Here is a 25,901-nt window from a genome sequence, read left to right as displayed (position 1 = left end):
TATATCTCTCTGAGTGTGCTCAAATTTGGGAAATAAGATTGTCCAAACATGAGCTTCGACAATCTCGAAAACCGAACCTCGTGCTCGGGAATCAAGAACTCCATGTGCTCTGGCTCAGGAGAAGAATCCCTTGCATATGTCCCGCAAGTGCACGGGTTTGTTGAGTAATAAAATCCAAGGTGAGTGGGTATTGTATCCATAGGAAGTAGGGAGTAAAAATACTTGAATTGTTTCTCAACTAAGTGGAAGGTGAATAGTGATTTGTGTGACAAGATGTAATGTAAGTAAAGTAAAAGAGACAAGAAAGAGAGCACAAGTAAAGGGGAGGTAAGGCAATCGATATAAATGGGGTACTCAGATATTGTTCCGCCTAGGACAATCATTTCAAGTGCAAAACCCTTTATTATGCTTTCTAACTAATGCATTAATGAGTCGTGGAGATCCTTTAATACATGGTCCTAAATCTAAGGTCAACTATGCCTAACTCTATACATGTTCCGGAGGAGAAATTGAACAATCTCTCAACATCGCACTTGTATAGAATCGCAATGAGTTCTAGGGATTCCAAGTGATAAATCCTCTTCCTATAAGTAGACCTAACCCTTTGGTCTAGGTGGAATGTCACTAGTCACAATTATGCCCTAGGTGCTAAAATCACTTCAACGCTTCACTCCATTGCCTCTACAACTAAGCTCCAGCGGAAGATCATCCCTTAGCCCGTTCACTCTACTATGACCACAAAGAACTCGAGGAAATAGAGGTAGGATAAATCACACCGGAGGCGAAAGGGGACGCTCCGCTACCTCTCGCCTCACTCTCTTAACCCTCTCCAATCTAGCTTTGTCTAACTCTCGTGGTGTGTCACTCACTCACAAGGGTTACCAATAAGAACTCTCAACCCTAAAATCACTCTAAGGGAGTATTCAAACAATCAATCATTCAAGATTGGAACTCAATAAAAACATCAAATAATGAAAGCATAATAAAAAAGGTTTAATGAAACGAATACATCCAAGGGTTCACAAATCCAAGTACCCACTAGGGGGTTTAGTTCTCCATGGAGCTAATTACAATCAACAATGAAATCAAATGTAAAAGCAAGAAATCCATAGAAAACCCACTCGATAGTCATGATGACGGTTTTGTGGAGAAGCCTCTACTCATCCAAGGGTCTCTTTGTCCGGCCTAGGATACACCTTGCCCGATCAGTGCCGACGAAAGCTGTCCCACTAACCTTCTTCCAAACTGAGCGTGATGTTAGAGCCGTAGAACCTCTCCAAATACCTAGCCAATACCTCTCAAAACCCTTGCCATAGCCTTCTCTCAAGTTGGGGAAATGATGGAGAAAAGAATGGTGAAATCGGGGTTGAAATCGGCCTTAAATAGGCTGGAATCCGGAATCCACACGCCCATGTGGATTCACCACACAGGCCTATGGAATTAACGCACGGGTATGTGGATTTTCTGGAAATCTCTTTCTCTGGCCGACTGTGAATAGTACCTCCTATAATATTCTGATACAGTATTTGCTGCAGTACCGTGCTACAGTACTACCCCCTCCCCCGAAACACTCCCGGATCCATGCTTTCATTGAGGTAACATAAACGATCACACATTTATGTCATAGATTGCTTTGTTTCTTCAATAAACGGCCACGTTGGTGGAGATCTTGCTATACATGCACAAGCTGGAATACTAGAATGTGACTGCCTTCATGCCCCTCCAAATCCTTGTGCTAACTTGAATACAAGGAGGTTGCCACGCATTCTCGCATCTTGAACCCGACTTATGTCTTCGTGTTTGAACCCTCACAAGATTTCCACCAAATGGTGCATTCACGATCTACATTGGCTTCTTTCTCTAACATTTGGCTTTACAACACTATATACATGAAAGTAACATAAATACACACATATTAGCGTTAAAACCCAATAAAAGTAATGCTCATCATAAGGAAAGAACATTACATTCTTTTCACACAAGCACTTATCAGGGCGCTATTCCGGCAAAAATTGGAAAAGAAATTGATCAGTTAGAACTTCAAAACCAATACTATAGAAATCAACATGGTTGTTTAGAAATTCCACACACCCGTGTGGATCTACTAAGCATGAAAGCCGCACGACCACAAGCTCCAATAGACTCAAAAATACACAAATAACTCTATAAATCCCTTCTAAACACATCCACTAGCAATTTAAATGTGTAAATCATGTGAAATTAGTGCAATACAGAAAAGAAACAAAGACTGGGTGAAAAAAAGAGAAATAGAAGCTTACCGATCAACTAAGAGTTAAAAACATCAAATGCGGCCGGAAAACACGCTCAAATCTCTATAAATAGACGGAGAAGGGTCAGGAAAGTGAAGAGAGACGTTCGTTGAGTGTTTAGGAGTTATAGAATGAAGGGGTACTAGTGGGGTTTAAAGAAAAATCATGCCTCTTTGTGTTCTGTGCATCCACACGGGCATGTGGAAATTATCCACGCCCGTGTGACTCCAATAGGGCTGTTCACATGGCCAGACACACGCCTCTGTGTACTCTCGGGACAGCCTCTTTTGTCTCTGAATGCATCAACATGGGCGTGTAAAAATTTCCCATGCTCGTGTGCCCGACCTATAGGGGCATCCACACGCTCCTGTTGCTTCTCTATCCTCCCGAGAAAATGGCTAAGTGTTCCACATGCCGTTGTAGAAATTCCACACGTGTGTATGGATGTTCACAAGGGTACTCATAGGGGCACTCACATACCCCTGTTGCTCTCGAGCACTCACATAAAATTACTCACGTACGTGTGCCATTCATATGGTCCTCCATAGGGGCACTCACACGCCCCTGTGTCTTATTAGGATGGAGATTGAACACTCTGTAGAGATCCACATGCCCGTGTGAAAATTACCCATGGGCGTGTGACCGTCACAAGGTCATTCACAGGGTCCCTGTATCTTCTCTAGATGCAGAAGTTAAGCTTTGAATGGAAACACACGCTCATGTAGAAATTCCACATGCTTGTGTCTTCTCTGGATTGGGAAGTTGAGCTCTATACCGAAACACATGCCCTTGTAGAAATTGGACACGGCGTGTGTTTTCTCTGGATGACTTAGAAAAAATACAGACTCTGCAAAAAAAAAATTTCTGCAACACTTATGCATATACAGAGGCTGCATGTAGATTGGAAAACAATCCAGAAAATCATAGAAATATGCTCAAATGACCAAGAAACTTCGCCAATCACAATTAAGCACACTAAAACACCAACAATCCACGAGAAAAACGCAACAATAGCATGTAAAAAATCAAGACACCAACACTAAAGTTTTTATTCATGCAAATACTAAACTAAAACCTAGAAAAGCATTCAAACTTGGGTTGCCCCCAATGAAGCGCTTGTTTAACGTCACTAAGCTTGATGTACCTGACCTTACCTCACGGGGGCTAATAAATGAAGGTTACCCTCTTACCTACAACCTGAAAGCACGATGCACATAACTATTTCAATGATGCCTCTCGGATGTCTAACTATTCGGTCCCTAATTGAAGTGTCATCCGAGTGGGCCTAGGCTCTCCGAAGCCTAGCTTCTGAAAGAATGATTAAGCCATGACATTGATGCTACCTTTCCTTAACCCATATTACCAAATTTGTATAGTCTTTTTTCTTGTTTGGCATATTATTTTGCAACACCACCGAACATAAAGCATCTAGAATCATAGATGCGCTCTCCTCTAACTTCCTCTTGTTGGTTAAGAGGTCTTTGAGAAACTTTGCATTGTGAGCAATTTGAGACAATGCCTCCACAAATGGGATGTTGATGTGCAACTGCTTGAATAGGCCCAAGAACTTCTTGTATTGCTCATCATTTTGGTCGTTCTTCAATCTTGAAGGGTAGATGATTCTTGGCTTGTAAGCTGGGGATGCCATCTCCTTCTCTTTAGTTTTCTCCTTAACCTCTATGACCTTGGGTGAATCAACCATTGTCTTCTCATTAGGAAGCATACTTTCAACTTCATGACTACTTCTCAAAGTGATTGCCTTCACATGCTCTCTTGGATTGTTCTCCGTGTTGCTAGGCAAACTCCCTTGAGGTCTTTCTGAGATTGACTTGACAATTTTGCCCATTTGATTCTTTAAGTTGTTCAGTGATGCGGTGTTGTTGCGAAGTGTGTCTTCAACCGATTGAAATCTTGTATCCGATGATTCAATGAACTTGGTCAAAGCCTTCTCTAAGTCGGTCATCCGGTTTTTCAACCCTGAAACTCTATTCTCCATGTTAGGGGCTTGTTGTTGTTGTTGGAAACCCAATGGTGCCATAGTCTTCTATTACCCTTGATTACTCCAAGAAAGATTTGGGTGGCTCCTTCGTCCCAAATTGTAGGTGTTACTATACGGATTTCCTTAACCTCTCATTGCATTACCTATAAAGTCAACATGTTCCACTTAGGATGTACCACCAATAGAAATCGGGCAATCAGATGGAGTATGTCCTCCCCACACCCAGTGCAACTCATCACTACCACCGCTTTAGGAGAAGTTAGAGTGTCTAACTTCTTGCTCAGTGATTTAACCTGGGCCGCCAATTATGTGACTACATCGATCTCATGACGTTTGGATATCTTCTTTGTCCCATGTATTCCACTGATAACTGTTCATAGCTATTTCTTCAATGAGATGTTAGGCTTCTTAGTGGTCTTTCTTCCTAAGGTACCTCCTGCTGCTGCATCAAGTAACTACTTTGTGCTTAGGTTAAAACCATTATAGAAATTTTGAATGATTATCCACTCACAGAACCCATGCTGAGGATATTTTCATAGGAGATCCTTGAACCTATCCCATGTCTCAAAAAATAGAATATTTCATTCCTAAGCTTTGCAGATTTTCTGCGAGGAAAATATCAGGTAAGAAAAGCTTATACCATCTCCTCCCAAGTGGTAAGCGATGCTTTAGGTAATGAATATAGCCATTGCTTTTAACTCCCTTTCAAGAAAAATAGGAAGGCCCTCAACTTGATAGCATTATCTATGACACCATTAATCTTAAGCATGTCGCACACTTCCAAGAAGTTGTCAATGTGGTTGTTTGGATCCTCATCGTGCAAACCATTAAATAGTGCTAGCTGCTGTAACATCTGGATGAAGCCTGGTTTGAGCTTAAAACTTTGAGCTGTAATCAATGGCCATTTAATACTTGATTGCATGCTAAGAACTACTGTTATAGCATAATCTAAGAGTGTCCTTTGCTACTCATATTATTCTGGTATATTATCTGACCCTTCACCTTCGATCTCAGCTTGATTTGACTGTTCTTGTCCAGATTCTTTTCCCCGTCTATGATTTCTTCTTCTAATTTTTGGATCTCCTTCAACCAAAGTCGAAGGGTTTCCTTGGGTCATAACCCGGAGCTGCAACCAAAGAAAGAAAAACAAATCAGAATGATGGAAGAATAAGAATGTAAGAAATAGAACAAGTGATGAATAGCTAAAAAAGCAAAGTGCAAAGTGCTTCCAAAAAGCCTCTTCCCTGGTAATTGCACAAAAAACTTGACACACCTTTTGCGTGTGTGTACTACAAGTGCACGGGGTGTCAAAGTGATAAGTGCTTGTGTATTAGTAATAAGTAGTATTATTTTCTTATGATGAACATTATGTTTCTCATATTTTTTTCCCTTATACATTTATATTTGTGTTACTTTTGTGCAAATAGGGTTGTGGAGACGAGAATGAAAGAAAAAGGCCAAAGTAGATCATGGAGGCACTTTGTTGATAAAATCTTGGAGTAAACAAATGTGAAGACACAAGTTGTGCTCAAATACTCAATTTAGAGGGGCACAAAGGCATTCACATTCGCGTGTTTCGACTCATGAAAGGCTAGCAAGATTATCATCAAATGTGATGTTTGTTGAAGAACCGACACAATCTACAGCATACACGTGTGCCCGTTTATGTCACCTCAATAAAAAGTGTGAATTTGGGAGAATTTTGGCGAAGTATTGTAGTAGGTTAATGTAGAAATTTACTATATCAGTTACTGTTCACAGGCTACAGAAAATTAGCTTCCTACAAATTCACACGGGTGTGTTGAAATTCCACACGCCAGTGTAGGTTCTCTATTCCAACCTATTTAAAGCCGTGACTTGTACCGATTTCGATGGTCTTATGGAGTAACCACGTTTTCTAAAAGGGACCCTTCTTTCCATCTTTCTCTCATCTTTTAAGACGGCATGGCTAGGGTTTAGAGAGACTTTAGCTAGGCTTTTGGAGAGGTTTGATGGCCTTCAACACCGCAAGGTGTGCCCTAGGCTCGACAAGGGGACCCTTTTAGAAAACGTGGTTACTCCAGAAGACCATCGGCACGAACACCAAGGGGGTTTTGTTCATGGATTGCATCTTTTTACTTTTGATTTTATTATTGATTGTATTATGGTCCATGGAGAGCTAAACCCCTAGTGGGTACTTGGACTTGTGAACCCTAGGATGATATTGTTTCTTTGACCTTTCTATTATGTTTCTTTAATTGATGTCTTTATTTGAGTTTCAATCTTTAATGCTTCTCAAATGGTTTTCCCTTAGAGTGACACTAGAGTTGAGAGCATCCCCTTTCTAATCCGGTGTGATTTATCCTACCTCTATGTTCCAAGAATTTTTTGCAGTCACAATAGAGTGAAGTGTTAAGAGATGAACTCCATTGAGGCTTAGTTGTGCAAGCAACAGAGTGAAGTGTTGAAGTAATCCTTAGTGATGGGGCTTAGTTGTGACAAGGGGTCTTTCGCCTAGACCAAAAGGTGATAAGTGCTTGTGTATTAGTAATACAAAGTAATCTTTTCTTACGATGAGCATTACTTTTATCATATTTTAGCGCTAATACATGTGTATTTGTGAACTTTCGTGCATGAAGGGTTATGAAGCCAAATATGAAAGAAAGAAGCCAAAGTAAATTGTGATTGTACTTTATTGATGAAGTCTTAGAGTGAACAAATGTGAAGACACAAGTTGTGATCAAAGATACATGAATGTGTGCCAACCTCCACGCACTCAAGCATTTACATTGTTTGGAGGGGCACAAAGACTGCCATATATGCGTATTTCGAGTTGTGCAATGTTAGCAAGATCTTCACAAATATAGCATTTTATTGAAGAAGCGATGCTATCTATGGCATAGACGTGTGTCTTTTTATGTTGCCTCAATAAAAAGTGTGGATTCAAGAGTATTTTGGCAAAACACTATAGTAGGTTACTGCGGCAAATCACTAGAGCAGTTCCTATTCACAACCCGCAAAAAATCAAATTTCCAGAAATCCACACGGGCATGTGGAAATTTCACACGCCCATGTAGATGCCCGATTTCAGCCCTTTATAAAGCCGTGACTTATATCGATTTGGGGATCCATCTTTCATCTTTCTCTCCATCTTTTCTCCAACTTTTGGGAGGCTGGAGGCTAGGGTTTAAAGGGGCTTTGGCAAGGCTTTTGGAGTGGTTCTACGACTTTGACACTGTGTTTCTCTTGCAAGATAGAGGGGAGCTTTTGTCGGCATCGATCTGGTGAGGTGTGTCCTAGGCTTGACAAGGGAACCTTTGGAGAAGATGAGGCTACTCCACAATACCATCGACATGAATATCGAGGGGTTTTACTTATGGATTGCTTGTTCTTACTTTCGATTTTATTATTGATTGTAACTTTCTCCATGGAGAGCTAAAACACAAGTGGGTACTTAGATTTGTAAACCATATGATGTATTTGTTTCATTAACCTTTTATTATGCTTTCCTTAATTAATGTCTTTAGTTGAGTTCCAATCTTGAATGCTTGTTGAATGATTTCTTCCTTAGAGTGACACTAGGGTTGAGAGTGTACATTGGTAATCCTTGTGAGTGAGTGATACACAATGAGGCTTAGACAAAGCAAGATTAGAAATGGTTAAGAGTGTGTGTCGAGAGGTAGAGGAACGTCTCCTTTCCCCTCTGGGTGGTTTATCCTACCTCCATGTTCTAAGAGTTCTTTGTGGTCACAATAGAGTGAAGGTCTAATGGATGAACTCCGCTGGGACTTTGTTGCGTAAGCAACAGAGTGAAGCATTGAAGTGACTTTAGCACCTGTGTCTTCATTATGACTAGGGGTCTTTCGCCTAGACCAAAGTGTTAGATCTACATATAGGAATATGGTTTATCACTTGGAATCCCTAGAGCTTCTTGTAACTTTAAACGGTGTGAGGTGTTGAGACTGGTTGATTTCTCCGCTGGGGCATAGTGAAGAGTTAGTCATGATTGACATTAGATTTAGGACCATGTATTCAAGGATGTCCACTACTTATTAAGCATTAGTTAGGAAGCATATCAGTTGGTTTTTCACTTAAAGCAATAGTCTTAGGAGGAACAATATCTGAGTACCCCATTTTTTATCGATTGCCTTTCCTGTCATTTTATTTGTACTTCTCTTTCTTATTTTCTTTAGTTTGTTTTCATTGATTTTTATCACATCACTATTATTTCATCATCACTTAGTTAAGTAGCAATCTTGGTGTTTCTGATCACTATTTCCTATGAATATGATAACCCACTCACTTGGGAATTTATTACTTCGACAAACCAGAGCACTTGCGGGTCATACAAAAGGGCATTATCAAAGGGTTAGATCTATGTTAGGTAATAGGGTTTATCATTTGGAATCCCTAAGCTTTAAGGAACTTCGCACAGTGTGAGGTGTTGAGACTGAGCGATTTCTCCACCGAGGCATAGTGTAGGGTTAGTCATGGTTGATCTCAGGTTTGGGATTATGTATTATAGGATTTCCACGACTCAATAAGCATCAATTAGGAGACATAATAGTTGGTTTTGCACTTGAAGCAATAATCCTAGGAGGAGCAATGTCCGGGTGCCCCACTTTCAATCGATTGCCTTTCCTTTAATTTATTTATGTCTCCCTTTCTTATTTCTTTATTTCTTTATTTCTTTGTATATTGATATTGATAACATCATTATTGATTCATCTTCACTTTAGTAAAATAGAAATCTTTGCGTTTTTGATCACTATTCTGTATGGATATGATTACCCCCTCACTAGGGTATTATTATTTCGACAAACCCATGCACTTGCGGGTCACATGTAAAGGGTGTTATCACAAAGTAATAAAGTACCATGGTGAGTGGGTAGTTGTATCCAGAGGGAATAGTGGTCAAAAATAATAGTGGTTTGTCTGAACAATATCAATGCAAGTAAAATTAAATAAAAGAAAAGGAAGTGCAATAGGAATAAGGAGAGCTAATCGATAGGAAGATGGGGGTACCCAGACATTGCTCATTCTAGGACTATTGTGCTAAGTACAAGAATACATGGTCCAAAAGCTAAGGTCAACCGTGACTAACCCTTACACTCTGCCTCAGCGGAAGGGGATACTCTCGACGCCTCACACTTTACAGGGTTTCTTAAAGTTCTAGGTACTCCAAGTGATAAAACCTATTCCCTAATATAGATCTAACCCTTTGGTTCAGGCGAAAGACCCTTAGTTATGATTAAATCCCAGCACTAAGGATTACTTCAACACTTCACACTGTTGCTCAGGCAACAAAGCCCCAAGTAGAGTTTATTTCTTAGCACTTCACTCTATCATGACTGCAAAGAACTCTTGGAACATGGCGGTAGTATGAATCACATCAAAAGGGAAAGAGGATGTTCTGCTAACTCTCGACTCACCCTCTCGACCCTTTCCAACCTTGTTGTGTCTAACCCCAATGAAGTGTCACTCATTCACAAGGATTACCAGGATAGATTCTCTACCATAGTATCACTCTAAGGGAAAATCAATTCAACAAGCATCCAAGGGAGGAACTCAATTAAAATATCAATTAAAGAAGCATAATAAAGGTCAATGAAATAAAATGATCCTAGGGTTTACAAGTTCAAGCACCTACTAGGGGTTTAGCTCTCCATGGAGCAATATACAGTCAATAATGAAATCGATTGTTAAAGTGATAAGTGCTTGTGTATTAGTAATAAAAATTATTTTTTTCTTATAATGAGCATTACTTTTATCAGGTTTTAGCACCAATACATGTGTATTTGTGTTACTTTCGTGCATGTAAGGTTGTGAAGCCAAGTGTGGAATCTTGGAAGAAACAAATGTGAAGACACAAGTTGTGATCGAAGATATGTGAATGGGTGCCAACCTATATACGCTCAAGCAATCATATGGTTTGGAGGGGCACGGCACAAAGACAGCCACATTTGTGTATTCCAACTTGTGTATTGATAGCAAGATCTTCACCAATGAGTCTGTTTATTGAAGAATTGACATGATCTACGGCATAGACGTGTGCCTGTTTATGTTGCCTTGATGAAAAGTACATTCAGGAGTATTTTTAGGGAGGTAATGTAGCAGGTGGATTTGATGAAAAATGTTTATTGCCCTCAGAAATCAGAATTCCAGAGAATCCACATGCCCATGTGGAATTTCCACAGGCGTGTATAAAAATTCCACAAGGGCGTGTGGAAAATCCACTGGGTCGTGTGGATGCTTGATTCCAGCCTATTTAAAGCCGTTCTTTAGCCTGATTTCAGGATCCATTTTTCAAATCTTTTCTTCATCTTTTGAGATGCTTGCTGCTAGGGCTTAAAGGGTTTTTGGCAAGGCTTTTGGAGTAGTTCTCCGGCATCGACACCGCAATTCTTTTGAAAGATAGTTATTGGGAAAACTTTCATCGGCATCGATTCGGCCACTCCATAAGACCATCGATATGAATATCGAGGAGGTTTTCCTGTGGATTATTTGTTTTTACTTTCGATTTCATTTTTGATTGTATCTTGTTCCATGGAGAGCTAAACCCCCTAGTGGGTGCTTGGACTTGTAAACCCTAGGATGTTATTATTTCTTTGACCTTCTATTATGCTTTCCTTAGTTGTTGTTTTTAATTGAGTTCCAATCTTGAATGCTTGTTGAATGATTTCTCCCTTAGAGTGACACTAGGGTTGAGAATCCATCTTAGTAGCCTTTGTAGATGTGTGACACATCGTAAGGGTTAGACAATACTAGATTGGAGAGGGTTGAGTCGGTGAGTCGAGAGGCAATGGAGCGTCCCCTTTTCCTCCGTCATGTTTTATCCTACCTAAATTTTCTAGAGTTCTTTGTGGTCATAATAGAGTAATGTGCTAAAGGATGAACTCCACTGGGGCTTAGTTGTGCGAGCAACAAAGTGAAGTGTCAAAGTTAACTTTAGTATGTGGGGCTTAATTATGACTAGGGGTCTTTTGCGTGGACCAAAGGGTTAGATATGAACATAGAAATAGGGTTTATCACTTAGAATCGCTAGAAATCCATGCAACTTTGCACAGTATGAGGTGTTGAGACTAAGCGATTTCTCCGTCGGGACATAGTGTAGAGTTAGTCATGGTTGAACATATGTTTGGGACCATGTATTTTATGATTTCCATGACTCATTAAGCATCCGTTAGCAGACATAATAGTTGGTTTTGCACTTGAAGCAATAGTCCCTGGGGAAGCAATGTCCGAGTGCCCCATTTCTATCGATTGCCTTTCCTATTATTTTATTGTGTCTCTCATTCTTATTTCTTTTATTTCTTTTTATATCAATCTTATTCACACTACCATCGATTTATTCTCATCATAGTTAAAAAGCAATCGTTGTGCTTCTATTCACTATTCCATATGGATATGATACCCACTCACTTGGGATTTATTACTTTGATAAACCCAGAGTTTTTCTCGGGTTAGACAGAGGAACCATAGGGGCGTGTAGATGCCCCTGTGGGTTGGGCGCATGGGACTTGGTAATTTCCAAGAGACAGAGGAGTGTTTTCCCGAGAGCACACAGGGGCGTGCGTTTGTCCTGTGCCTCTTGCCTGTGGAGGAGTAGGGGCGTGGGTAATTTTCCACCGCTGTGTGGATGCACAGAATTCCAAGAGACGCGTGTTTTCCTTAAAATCTCTTTGTGTTTCCTCTTCATTATACCTTCAATCGCTAGGAAAACACCTTTAATCACTCCCCTGACCTGTCATCGTTGGTTTAACAAGGCTTAAAGCGAGTTTATTCGGCTGATTTTTGAAATTTTTATCTTCATCTCGCCAGGAAATCTTTATTCTTTCTCCTCTTCTCCATACTTGAGTTTGTACAATGCGTCTTGCGTGTTCCCCGCAAGTGCACGAGTTTGTGGAGAACTAAATCCCAGGTTAGTGGGGTACCGTATCCACAGGTAGTAGGTAGTAAAAATACTTAATTTGCTACTTAACCAGGTGAAAGTAAATAATGATTGTGCAGATAAAGTGTGATGTAAAAGAAACAAGAAATGAGAGGCATAAGTAAAAGTGAAAGACAAGGCAATTGATATAAGTGGGGTACTCGGATATTGTTCCACCTAGGACAAGCATTTCAAGTGCAAAACCAACTGATATGCTTCCTAACTAATGCATTAATGATTCATGGAGATCCTTCAATAACCGGTCCTAAATCTAAGGTCAACCATGACTAACTATGTACCATGTCCCGGCGGAGAAATCTCTCAGTCTCAACATCTCACACTTATATAGAGTTGCATGGAGTTCTATGGATTCCAAGTGATAAACCCTATTCCTATGTGTAGACCTAACCCTTTGGTCCAGGTTAAAGGCCCCTAGTCACAATTAAGCCCTAGGTGTTAAAATCACTTCAACGCTTCATTCCGTTGCCTCTACAACTAAGCCCCAGTAGAAGGTCATCCCTTAGCCCGTTCACTCTACTATGAGCGCAAAGAACTCTTGGTACATGAAGGTAGGATAAATCACATAGGAGGGGAAAAGGGACGCTCTGCTACCTCCCGACTCACCCTCTCAACCCTTTCTAATCTAGCTTTGTCTAATTCTCGTGGTGTGTCACTCACTCAAAAGGGTTACCGAGATGAACTCTCAAACCTAGTGTTACTCTAATTTAGTATTCAATCAATCAAGGACTCAAGATTGGAACTCAATTAAAATATCAATTAAGGAAAGCATAATAAAAAGTTTAATGAATCAATCACATCCTAGGATTCATAAATCCAAGTACCCACTAAGGGGTTTAGCTCTCCGTCGAGCTAGTTACAATCAACAATGAAATCGAATGTAAAAACTAATAGTCCATAGGAAAACCCCATCGGTGTTCATGTTAATGGTCTTGTGGAGTAGTCGAGTCTTCTCCAAAGGTTCCCTTGTTCGGCCTAGGGCACACCTCGCCGGATTTCTGCCAACGAAAGCTCCCCTAATAATCTTCTTCCAAGCAAATTGCACTGTCAAATCCTTCAAACCACTCCTAAGACTGCCAAAAGCCTCTCAAAACCCTAGCCAATGGCCTCCTAAAAGATATAGAGAGTGGAAGAATAGTGGGAAAAAAGATCCTGAAAATTGGACTCAATTGCGGCTTAAATAGTGCTGGAATCGGGCATCCACAAGCCCCTGCGGATGTTTCCCACGGGCTTGTGAATTTCAACACGGGCGTGGGGAATTTCCACATGCCCATGTGGATTCTCTGAAAATCACATTATCGGCTGACTGTGAACAGTAACTGCTACAATTACTACAGTATTTTTTTGCAATAACCTATTACAGTACTCAGCCAAAACACTCCCAATTCCACAATCTTCATAATGGCAACAGAAACGAGCACACGTTAATGTCATTGATCGCATGTCTTCTTCAATCAAAAGCTTCATTAGCGGAAATCTTGTTATCAATGCACAAGTTGGGATACGCAAATGTGGCTGCCTTTGTGCCCTTCCAATTCATAGTAGTGACTTGAATTCATGAAGGTTGGCACACATTCACGCATCTTGGAGTCCCACTTGTGTCTTGGTATTTGGTCTTTCGAAGATTCCACCAAACAATGAGTAAATGATCCACTTTTGGTTTCTTTTCTCAAAACATAGCTTCACAAGCTTACATGCACAAAAGAACACAAATACACATGTATTAGCGCTAAAATCTGATAAAAGTAATGCAAATCATAAAGAAAGAACACTTCATATTCTCATCACACGAGTACTTATCAAACTTCCCCACACTTAAGCTTTTGCTTGCCCTCAAGCAAAAATAAAACATTGGAGCATAGAAGAAGGAAATATTGAAAGTGCTCGGCCTTAGGTTCACCCAAGCATGCAAGGAAAGAATTCTACAAACAAGGGAAGTTTTAACACTAAATATGAAAAATCAATGCTTTAGCTAAAAACTTGAATAAAAAAGGACAACAAACCCGAAATCATTTAAGTGTGTGCAAACTCACTCAATTCAGCCCAAGATATAATCCTCAAAATTCTAAGTGTAAAGGTCTTATTTCACTACAAGGTGTAACAAAAATAAAAAATTGGTAGTAGCTTCACACATCCTCTAAGGTAACACTTTCCAAAGCGGCCACTAAGGTTGCTTTCACACTTTCGAGGTGGTAGCTCATTCAACTAGGGTGGTAGCTTTCTCTCATTAGGGCATAACTAGTATCTGACTTATTAGAGTAGTTTCATACTTCATATGTGGTAGCTCTTTCCACCCACAATGCACAACCAAACAATCTATTTTTCTTTTCTTTTCCTTGTTGCCATTTTTTTTTATTTTTGTTTTTATTTTTATTTTTTCAGCAAAATAAGACAAGAAACAAAACTAAATAGTCCATTAAACAACGAATTTGAGTTTCTAAAAGAGTTTCATTAGTGAGCAGTGCAACAAGAGTTAATCGGGCAAAAACTCCTAGAAATTCAACTAAGAACTAGAGCATGAAAACATTCAATGTTAAAAATTCCCCTAGACTCAAGAATATAAGCATTGCAACTATGGTGAACCGCCATTGGCTATGAGAGCATATATGTCAATCAAAACTAGTGTAAAAGACATGTGTAATGTGAACTCCTCCCGACACTTAAGATGTACATTATCCTCAATGTACCATGCAAGCACAATAGAAAGTAATCAATCAAGTATATATGTGGGAGTGGCAATTGAAACAATTCTCCCCTGACTACTAGTGTTGTGTTTCATGGAGCTAAATCCTTGGGAGTAAAATTCTAATGGGTTGTGAAGCACACACTGCACACATTGGCCGTGTCCACGACTCATTCTCATTTCACATACTGACAAGACCATCTGCATGCATACACAAGAGGGTTCAGTGAACCTTAATAAAATAAAAACAACTTGAGTATATAAAATATAAATCAATGAAAACAACTCGAGGCAACAAAACAAAAATAAAATATATACTCAGAAGGAAAATCCTTTCTGAGTAGTGCAAGTCTAACCAGAAAACAAAATAAAGCAAAGAAAGAAATCAAATGAAGAATCAAGCATCGGTGCCATGCTCTTGCTCTGTCGCTGCTGCTGCTGGCAGTGGAATAGGTGGATCGATCGGTGCATGAACTGGTAATGATGGTGGTGACCTAGCGTCTTGCTCTAGCAACTGCTGTAAAATGTCAAAATGTGCCATGAACTTTGTGTACTGTGTGACCTGTGTCGTTCAGGCCTCAGCAACCTCTACTCGAACCTCAATAATCTCTGTCCGTAAATGGTGAAAATATGAGCACTTGGGGGCGGATCCTCTACCACCGGTGGTGCCTCAGTCTTAGTCTGCGCAGGCGGAGGATCCCGCGCCAACCGAGATCCCTTCATTGCATGAATGCTCTCATCAGGCATCTCCAAATCAGTTATGATCAGTACATGCACTCCGTGCCCGTACCAGCGAAGTATCCCCATCTGTCTAATCATCTCTACACCCAAGGGGGTAGGTATGATCTTCTTCTTAATCCCTCTAATAACGTCTCCTAGACCCATACCAATGATGAGCCTAGTTATATACAGGTCAGAGAAAAGGACACCGATCTTGGCATACTAATCCTGATATCTCAGATATTCTGTTAGTATATGGCCAAGATGAATTAGCTGGCGCTGGACTATGGAATACAAGTAGATGAGCTCCTGTTGGCTTAAAATGCCAGTGCTATCGCCACGTTTGTTTGCTGATCGGCTCAGAATGGTATGCATATATCTGTAACTTAGTTGAGATAAACATGTAGCCTTCGACACCCCTGGCTCATACTGACCACGGCCGCATAATCAACGATATGCACGTTGAGGAGTCAAGCTACCTGGGTAATCTGTAGGAAGCTGCTCATACTCCTTTGTGGTAGTAAAGTCTTCATCATATAGCCCCAACCAAATCAAGAACTGTGTGACACTCATACTATAATGATGCCCAAATACTCTGAACTATATGGCATCACTATTATCAAAACTGGGGTATGACCTATCAAACTGAAACGATACTAATACCTCTAGTGTTGACATACGGAGGGCACGATCATGAATGGTGAGCAACGTACGCCAATTGCCCACAGCTAGCATTTCCATGATCTCATTAGCCATCTCATCAGCATTTTGTATCTCCTGCATAGCACTTAAATCTAGGAACCGTGTTTGACCAAACTTTATTTTAGATAGACGCTCAAATTGAACCTAATGTTCAAGAATGGCAAACTCGATATGTTCAGGTTCGGGAGAACGCTCTCGGAGATGCTTGCTGGCTACTTTCTTTGTTCTTATACTAGAAGCTATATTTGCATATATTTGGAAAAGAATTGATTCAGTGTACTTAAGAAAATCAATACTTCATGAATCCATATGGTTGTGTGGAATTTTCACACGGCCGTGTGGCTCTACGGGGTGTGAAAACCACAAGGTCCTCTTGCCAAAAATTGACAAATTCACCAACAGATTGCTTTTAAACTTGTTGTGAATATATATCAACCATTTTTAGTGTAAAACCTAGTCATATTCATCCATTTAATCAAAGAAATCACAAAAAATTGAGTAATTGTGAAGATAAGATAGAGAAGTAGGTTTACTGACAAGATAAAGTTCAAAATCTATATCTCGACCGGCAAAATCGAGTAAAACTTCTCTAAACCAACAGTGGAAGGTTGGGAGAGTGTGAGATGGCGTTCTCTGAGTGTTTGAACGTGTGAAAATGAAAAGGGCTCAATAGATGTATAAAGAAAATCACGACCCTTATGATGTCTGCACATCCACGCGGGCGTGTGGCAATTACCCACGCCCGTGTGCCACCACAGGAGAGCCCACGGGGAAGACGCACACCCCTGTGTGCTCTCGGGAAAATACTCCTTTGTCTCTGTCTCTGAACGCAACCGCATGGGCGTGCGGAAATTACCTATGTCGTGCATCCGACCCACGGGAGCATTTTCACGCCCCTGTGGCTTCTCTGTCCAACCCGAGAAAAACTCTAAGTGTTTTGCACGACCGTGCGGAAATTCCCCACCAGAGTGGACATGTACAATGCCAGTTCATAGGGGCACTTGCACAACCCTGTGTATTCTCGTGATGGAAGAGAGCTCCTCTGCAGAGATCCACACGGGCGTACGGAAAATACCCACGCCAGTGCGTTTGTCACAAGATCACCCACAGGAGCGAGTCCATGCCCCTGTGCGTTCTCGGGAAAAATTTCTAACTCTCTACAAGAAACCACACGGCCGTGCGGGAATTAACAACGGGCATGCGTAACTCACACGGTCATTCACAGGAGCGAGTCCACACCCTTGTGTCCTCTCGGGAATGAGCTGTCAATAGAGACCCACGGGTGTGTGGAAAATTTCACATGGCCATGCGTTTTCTCTGGATGCCTTAGAAAACTCTGCAGGCTCTGCAGAAAATTCCTAAACACATAAATACACTCTGAGCCTGCTTCTAGACTGCAAAATTTACCAGATAAAACACACAACATGCTCAAACAACCAAAAACTATGCCACACACATTTACCGCACACGTATGCACCACAAATCCAATAGATAATCACAACAATGGTATTTAAAACATATAGACACCAACACTCAACGCCTTATTCATGCAAACACTAAACTAACAACTAACAAAACAATAAATACTTGGGTTGCTGATAAACATCTAAAAGTACGTATTTATCATGTATTATTTTTGTATTAATCTTTACATTTAATTGTTGAATCGATGGCCTTTTGGCCTAAATTGTGTTATTTTTGCATTTCAGGCCTAATAGAAGCCCTGGGGGACTCAACGACGTGATTGGGATGAATTCGGCATCAAAATGGCGTTTCCGAGATGGGGGATTACTGTAGTATAGTATTGTAACAGAGTTACCGTAGCAACTACTGTAGCTCATCTCGGGCTTCTCGGCAGAAAACTGGAAATCTCGAGGGGTCAGCGTATGGCCGGTATACTGACTCGTTTACCCATCGGGATTTAGGCATATAAAAGGCTTGTTAGGGCATCATCTTAGGGTACTTTTGGCCGCCACTCTCCTCCATCATCTTCTAGAGCTTCAAGGTAGCGGGAGAAGATAGATCTGAGGGGCAAATTGAAGGAAGAAGAAAGTTACACTCAAGGAAGACGATCTAGGAGCTCGTCGGCGCAGATCCGACGAGTTCTCATCACCACCTTCTAGTCTTCATCTTAGGGGAGTTTGTTATGAGCTTTTCTTTGTATCTCTTATCTTCTACACTTGCTCCTTTGTTGATGATGAACTAGACTCCCAAGGTCGCCGAGCATCCGGTGAACCTTGGAATGAACTTGCTTGTATAGATGCTTTGATTTACATTTATGGCATTTGTGTGGTTTGTGATCCTTGCTTGGTGCTCTTTGATGTGTTGTTTTGCATGAGAACTCTGTGATTCAAATTTTAGATTGTATTTGGTGCGTGACCATCATCCTTGTACTAGACACACCTTGCTTGGAAGGGATACATGTATGAATACACCATGACTATTGGGTATTTCATACCCTTCCAACAATTGGGGCTGTACCCAGGTTGAGTTTCGGCCCTAATTTGAGATCTCCCTTATTGTAATGCAATTGTAGGAGGATTTGGTCGGAAGAGATTCCGAGCCAATACTCTTATTGGATTAGGGATTACCGCCGTGACCATCGGGGTGGTCTAATTTTTGATGTCTCTTGGTCCAACCACCGTTGCCTTTGTAATTCTAGCATCCATCTAGCTTTAGTAGTCCCGAGGGGATCCCCGCCCGAGGACCCCTCACAATTTCATTGTTACTTGCTTCCTTAGTATGTTTATGTGGTGAGCCTTAGTCCTTGTGTTTATAGTTTTCTCTTTGTTATTTTCCTTGTCTTGTTTTAGTCATATATTTGGTAGACTAGACAGTGCCATCTAAGGAAAAGTAATAGCTGCTCTTGGGACCTAGGTGTCATGTACAGGGTATTACTTGGCGACCCGTGCACTTGCGGACTCATCAGTTGCCTCCTAAGAAGTGCTTGTTTAACGTCATTAAGCTTGACATACCTTGTCTTACCTCAAGGGGACTCTCAGAGATTTTAATAGCACCATGAGGTAGCACCTCAATTATAGTGCACGGACCAACTCATTAGGACTTGAGTTTCCCCGGAAATAACCTTAAGTGAGAGTTGAACAGTAACACTTGATCACCCACCTTTAATTCTTTTGGACTTTTGATATGACTGTCATGCCACTTCCGAATTCTTTCCTTATATATCCTTGCAATTTCATAGGCTTTCATTCTCCATTCATCTAACTCATTGAGATGTAGAATTCTTTGTTCCCCTGCCTTTCTAAGTCAAAATTGTTAGCCCTGATGGCCCAATAGGCTTTATGCTCAAGTTCCACCAGTAAATGACAAGATTTTCCATACACCAAGTTATAGGGAGTTGTCCCTATTGGAGTCTTATATGCCGTCCTATGTGCCTAAAGTGTGTCATCGAAACATTCTAACCAATCCCGCTTTCCCTGTTCCACAGACTTTGTCAAGATTCTCTTAAGCTCTCTATTTGTGACTTCCACTTGACCACTTATCTGCGGATGACAGAGAGTAGTAAGGTGATAATGCACCCCATAGTGTTTGAAAACTTTCTCAAGTTGAACATTGCAAAAATGAGTTCTTTGATCACTAATAATAATCTTGGAGTCCCAAATCGAGTAAACAATTTCTTTAGAAATTTTACCACGGTTCTAGCATCATTAGTTGAAAGATGATAAGTGCTTGTATAATAAGAATGCAAAGTGTTCTTTTCTTATGATGAGTATTATTTTTATCAGGTTTTAGCGCTAATATGTGTGTATTTATGTTACTTTCATGCATATAGGGTTGTGAAGCCGAATGTTAGAGAAAAAACCAATGTAGATCGTGAATGCACCATTTGGAGAAAATCTTGAGAAGGTTCAAATGCAAAGACATAAGTTGGGTTTAAGATGCTAGAATGTGTGCCAACCTCCTTGTATTCAAGTTAGCACAATGATTTGGAGGGGCACGAAGGCAATCACATTCGAAGTATTCGAGCTTGTGCATGTATAATGATAAACGCCTAAATGTATGTATTTTATATGTATTAATCTTGTATCATTTGTGAATATGTTAACGAATTGATGCCCGTTTTATGTCAAAATTGGTTATTTCGGTGTGGCAGGTCTTAAATGAGTCGAACGATGCTCAAAAATGCAAATCGGATGATTCGACATCAAAAACGGCATTTTTGGGGGTCTAAACACTGTAGCAGCACTGTAGCAGCACTGTAGCAGGTTGTCATTCTTGCTGCGGGCATTCGGTTGTGAGCTTCACGGGCTCCATGCGCCCGCATGGATGCCCGTGAGGTTTCCTGGAATTTCTCAAGACTCGGGACTATAGCAAAAATACTGTAGTAAAAACATTGTAGCAAAACACTATGCTGAATACTGTAGCACCGACAAGTTTTTTGGGCGAATGGCAGTGAACTTCACGGGTTCCATGCGCCCGCATGGACTGACGGGATATATATTGAAGCCGATTTTTCTAGGGCAAGGCGAGTAGTTTTTGAGGAGTTCTTGGAGCCGATTTTCACCAGTCTTTATGAGGCAAGATCACACGTTTTGGAGAAGGGAAATCAAAGGGAGAAGCTCGGTTTTGGCTAGATCTTCATCGATCTCTTCTTTGGGAGTTTGTAGATGACGAGGGAAGCCGCCCCCATTGCGGCGTCCGTGGAAGCATTTCCGCCTAGCTTGGCTTGTCTTCCTACTTCTATTGTTTGATGGAGTTTTCTTATGCCATTTGTAGTTGTTTTCATGGACTTGTTGCTTGTATTTGTTTGTATGGACGAGTAGACCCCAAGGTCACCGGATGCCGGTGAACCTTGGGGTGAACTTGTGTATTTGGATGATTTAATTTTGTCTATTGCAATTGTTGTGTATTTGTGATTCATTCTTGGTGCATTTGATGTGTTGCTTACATGAGAACTCTATGAACTAACTGCTAGGTTGTACTTGGTAGCGTGACCATCGTCCTTGTACTAGACACACCAAGTTTGGAAGGGATTCATGTACGAATACGCCGTGACTATCGGGTATTCTGTACCCCTCCACCATTAGGGCTAGACCAAGTTGTGTTCCGGCCCTAATTAGGGATTTCCCCATTTGTTAATGCAATCGTATGAGGATTTGATCAGAAGAAATTCCGTGTCAATACTTATACCGGATTAGGGGTCAATGGCCGTGACCATCGGGTTGATCTAATCTAGGAAATCTCTCGGTCCAAACCTTCAATTGTAAGACATTTTTAGCATCCTTTGCACTTTAGTAGCCCCTAGGGAATCCGCATCCGTGACCATTTCTTTCCCCTAATTTTATACCCTTGCCTTATTTTAGTCTCCACTTGTAATTCTTTTATTTTAATCAATAGATTAGAGAAACCTTTCGAATCTTTCAGCTAGACAATACGCAAAGAGGAAGTAAGTGTAAATCCTTGGGCCCAGGGAATACGACCCTCTCGTGCTCGCACGAGAGGTATTACTTGACGACTCCGTGCACTTGCGGATCACGCATCATATAACAAGATCTCCACCAATGTGGCCATTTATTGAAGAAGCAAAGTGATCTATGATGTAAATGTGTGCTCGTTTACATTACCTCGATGAAAGCATGGTTTCGGGAGTGTTTGTGGCGGGTACTATAGTAGGACACTATCGCAGGTATTGTTTACAGCCAGCTGAAGAAGGAGATTTATAGAGAATCCACACATGCGTACGGAAATTCCACACGCCCGTGCGTTAATTCCACAGGCACATGTGGTAAATCCACATGGGTGTGTGGATTCCTGATTCCAGCCCTATTTAAAGCCAATTTAATCCCCGATTTCAGTATTCTTTTCTCTATCTCTACCTCAACTTGGGAGAGGGCTACAGCTAGGGTTTTGAGAGATATTGGCTAGGGTTTTGGAGAGGTTCTACAGCTCTGACATCGTGCTCTGTTTGGAAGAAGGTTAGTGGGAGAGCTTTCGTCGGCACCGATCCGGTGAGCAGTATCCTAGGCCGGACGAAGGGATCCTTGGACGAGTAGAGGATTCTCCACAAGACAATTATCATGACTATCAAGGGGGTTTTCTATGGATTTCTTGCTTTTACATCTGATTTCATTGATTGTAATTAGCTCCGTGGAGAGCTAAACCGCCTAGTGGGTACTTGGATTTTTGAACCCTAGGATATATTCGTTTCATTAAACCTTTTATTATGCTTTCATTAATTGATGTTTTTATTGAGTTCTAATGTTGAATGCTTGATTATATGAATACTCCCTTAGAGTGACACTAGGGTTGAGAGTTTTTGTTGGTAACCCTTGTGAGCGAGTGACACACCACGAGAGTTAGACAAAACTGGATTGGGGAGAGTTGAGAGGGTGAGTCGAGAGATAGCGGAGCGTCCCCTTTCTCCTCCGGTGTGATTTATTCTATACATACTGTTCATTGTTTGCTATAGTACTTGATATATTATTTTCCTACATATTGTTTTCCACAAATAGTACTTGCTACAGTATTCGCCCAAAATACTCCCAATTCCACACTCTTCATCGAGGCATCATAAAAGCACACGTTTATGTCGTGGATCGCATGCCTTCTTCAATCAAAAGCTTCATTGGCGGAGATCTTGTTATCAATGTACAAGTTGGGATACGCAAATGTGATTGCCTTTGTGCCCCTCCAATTCATAGTAGTGACTTGAATTCATGAAGGTTGGCACACATTAACACATCTTGGAGTCCCACTTGTGCCTTCACATTTGTTCCTTCCAAGATTCCACCAAACAATGAGTAAATGATCCACTTTTGGATTCTTTTCTCAAAACTTAGCTTCCCAACCCAACATGCGCAAAATGAACACAAATACACATGTATTGATGCTAAAATCTGATAAAAATAATGCAAATCATAAGGAAAGAACACTTCGTATTCTCATCGCACGAGCACTTATCAAGTTTAAACGATTCAAAATTGTAAATGTCGTCCCGGTTTATTCTACAAAGGTCTATGCATGCTTATAGTGCGTTTATGAACAAAATTTTCGGTGTATTTTTGGAATTTGGGTAAACAGCCATGCGGTTTTCACACCCCACAGATCCACACGGGCATGGGTAATTTCCACACTACCATGTGCATTCTTGCAGTATTGTTTTTCTGAGCTTCTTTGATCATTTTTTTAATCAGTTATTATAGGCATGACACCTTGATAAGTGCTCGCGTGATAAGAATACAAAGTGTTTTTTCTTTATGATTTTCATTAATTTCATTAGATTTTAGCGCTTATATATGTGTATTTGTGTTCTTTCGCACATGTAGAGCTGTGAAGCCAAGTTTTGAGAAAAGAAGCCAAAAGTGGATCGTTTATGCATTATTTGGTGGAATATTGGAAGGAACAAATGCGATGACACAAGTAGCACTCTAATATGTTGGAATGTGTGCCAAGCTTAATGAATTTAAGTCATTACAAAGAATTAGAGGGCCACGAAGGCAGTCACATTTGCGTGTTTCAACTTGTGCATTAATTGCAAGATCTCCACCAATGAAGCTTTCGAATGAAGAAGACGTGCGATCCATCACATAAACGTGTGCCCGTTTATGTTGCCTCAACGAAAAGTGTGGAATTAGGAGTGTTTTGGCACCGTACTGTAGCAGGGCACTATAGGAAAACTGTCACGGCCCGATCCACGGGCCCACGGGACATGACAACAGACGTCGCAAGGCTGATCAACGCACTTAGTATCCAACAACATCTATCACGGATATAGAATGAAGAAACATACTGATACATAGCGGAAGTAGCAACAATGGCAACCACAATAATAACCAGAAATAGAGGGGTTCACAAATGCATAGGGAAGCAACAACAACAATAGCACACCGTTGATACACCAAGGGTTTAATAGCTGTTTAGATACAAAACTATGCAACAAGGTTTACAACCCCTTAGTGGATCCATAAGTCAAACAACCTGTCAATGACAAAAAGAACATACATGAACTGAAAAGGTACAAAAAAGATAGAACAGTAGCAAATGCACAGCACGTTGCCACACCGCCGCACCTACTACCTGTAACAACCTGGGAGGAGAAAGAGGGATGAGCAACTAATGTTCCTTAGTGAGGAGAGGTTAGCACAACTTTAATAGAAATATACCACAATAACATAAATCTCCAAATATATTATTTTACAGATGAAATAACTGAAAACATATAATAGCAAACTTTAATACAAATTAGCAATAAAGATAGAATAAGTAGTCATTCTACCTCCATTAGGGTTTTGAAATACCATAGTCTGAAAAATACTGAAAATAGAGTTCCAGATTAAAAGAATAAGACAATCATAAAGCAAAGCCTTCATAATACACATGTAAAACAAAATAGTTCTCAACTCAGATAACGCAACACCCAACACTCACCCAGCATAAAGTGGTCTAGAAACCTCCCTAAATCTTCACTGTGGCCGCAGCTAGGTTTAGAGCCGTCGAAGTACTCATGCCTTTGATGTTGACCCATCGGTTCACCGCCTGGTACCAACAGCTACCCAATGAGTATCTAGTCAGGACTCTACACTCCAACCTGAACTGGCCCTCGTAGTAATCAACCGGTCTACCATGCCACCTCAAAAGACTGGCCGTTGAGACCGCCTACTACAGCAGGGTCACCATACCAATTCAAGAATAAACACACTTCACAGGGAGTATAATAGGCACCAATAATCATCAATCAAAATACCTCAGCCATTTCCATAAGGAAATGATAAAAGCACAACAAAACTCAAGCTTTTAACATAAATTATTTTACAAAATCCAACACAAAGAAACAACGTGGAAAATCTTACCTTTCAATAACCCAAGAATGAGTTCCAAACCTATTTTCACAAAATAATCAAAGATTTCACAAGGAAGCCCAAGTTCACAAAACAACCCCTTTGAAACACAAAAACTTTTCAAAAACAAGTGCAAAGATCTCACAAACTCCACGAAGGGCCTCAATTACAAGTCAAACATGAATATTTAAACACCGAATAAAACCTTCAAGATCTTTAAACAAGATACGAAACAAGTATAAACCAATAAAGATTTACTTTAAACTCATTTCCAAAGCATTAAAAATCTCAAAATAAATCATGAACCCAACAAAAGCTCATTAAGAAAGATAGAGTGCATATAAGCATATAAATATTGGTAATTTCTAATAGGGTCATGCTTAATAATCCCACTAACTAAATTGATGATTTCTTTTCCTCGCAAGCTAATCCTCGGCTAAATCTTTGCCTCAAGCCAACGCTTCACCTCCAAACTAAAATATAACAAATCACCAACAAATATTAGCACAAAAAGACCACACAAAGAAACCCTTAGGTTCTCTGAAAAACAACCCTAATCCACTCTGGAGTTTGCTCAAACTAACACTTTAGGTTACTAAAGAAGTTCTAAAGGTTTGAGCTTCACTCTAATTCAAAGGAAATTGAAGAAACAACCAATTGTTCTCGGTGATACAGTAAAATCAGGATTGCTACAGCACCCGAGACCAAACTTAACAACAATCCAAGGGAAAGACACCAAGTTCTCACAATAATACAATGGCCAACTAAAAGACACATGAATCAACAAATCTATGGCATCATT

The 25,901-nt window shown here is 40.5% G+C and overlaps 1 pseudogene; it reads left to right on the top strand.

The window, feature by feature from the left end:
* Window positions 1-4,782: 4,782 nt before the first annotated feature.
* LOC120252350 lies at window positions 4,783-4,864 on the top strand (annotated as a pseudogene).
* The last annotated feature ends 21,037 nt before the right edge of the window (window positions 4,865-25,901 follow it).

The sequence above is a fragment of the Dioscorea cayenensis genome, chromosome 20 (assembly GCF_009730915.1).
Source record: "Dioscorea cayenensis subsp. rotundata cultivar TDr96_F1 chromosome 20, TDr96_F1_v2_PseudoChromosome.rev07_lg8_w22 25.fasta, whole genome shotgun sequence".
Classification (NCBI taxonomy): domain Eukaryota; kingdom Viridiplantae; phylum Streptophyta; class Magnoliopsida; order Dioscoreales; family Dioscoreaceae; genus Dioscorea; species Dioscorea cayenensis.
Note: the sequence above shows the minus strand (reverse complement) of the source record. Positions and strands in the feature narration are given on the sequence as shown.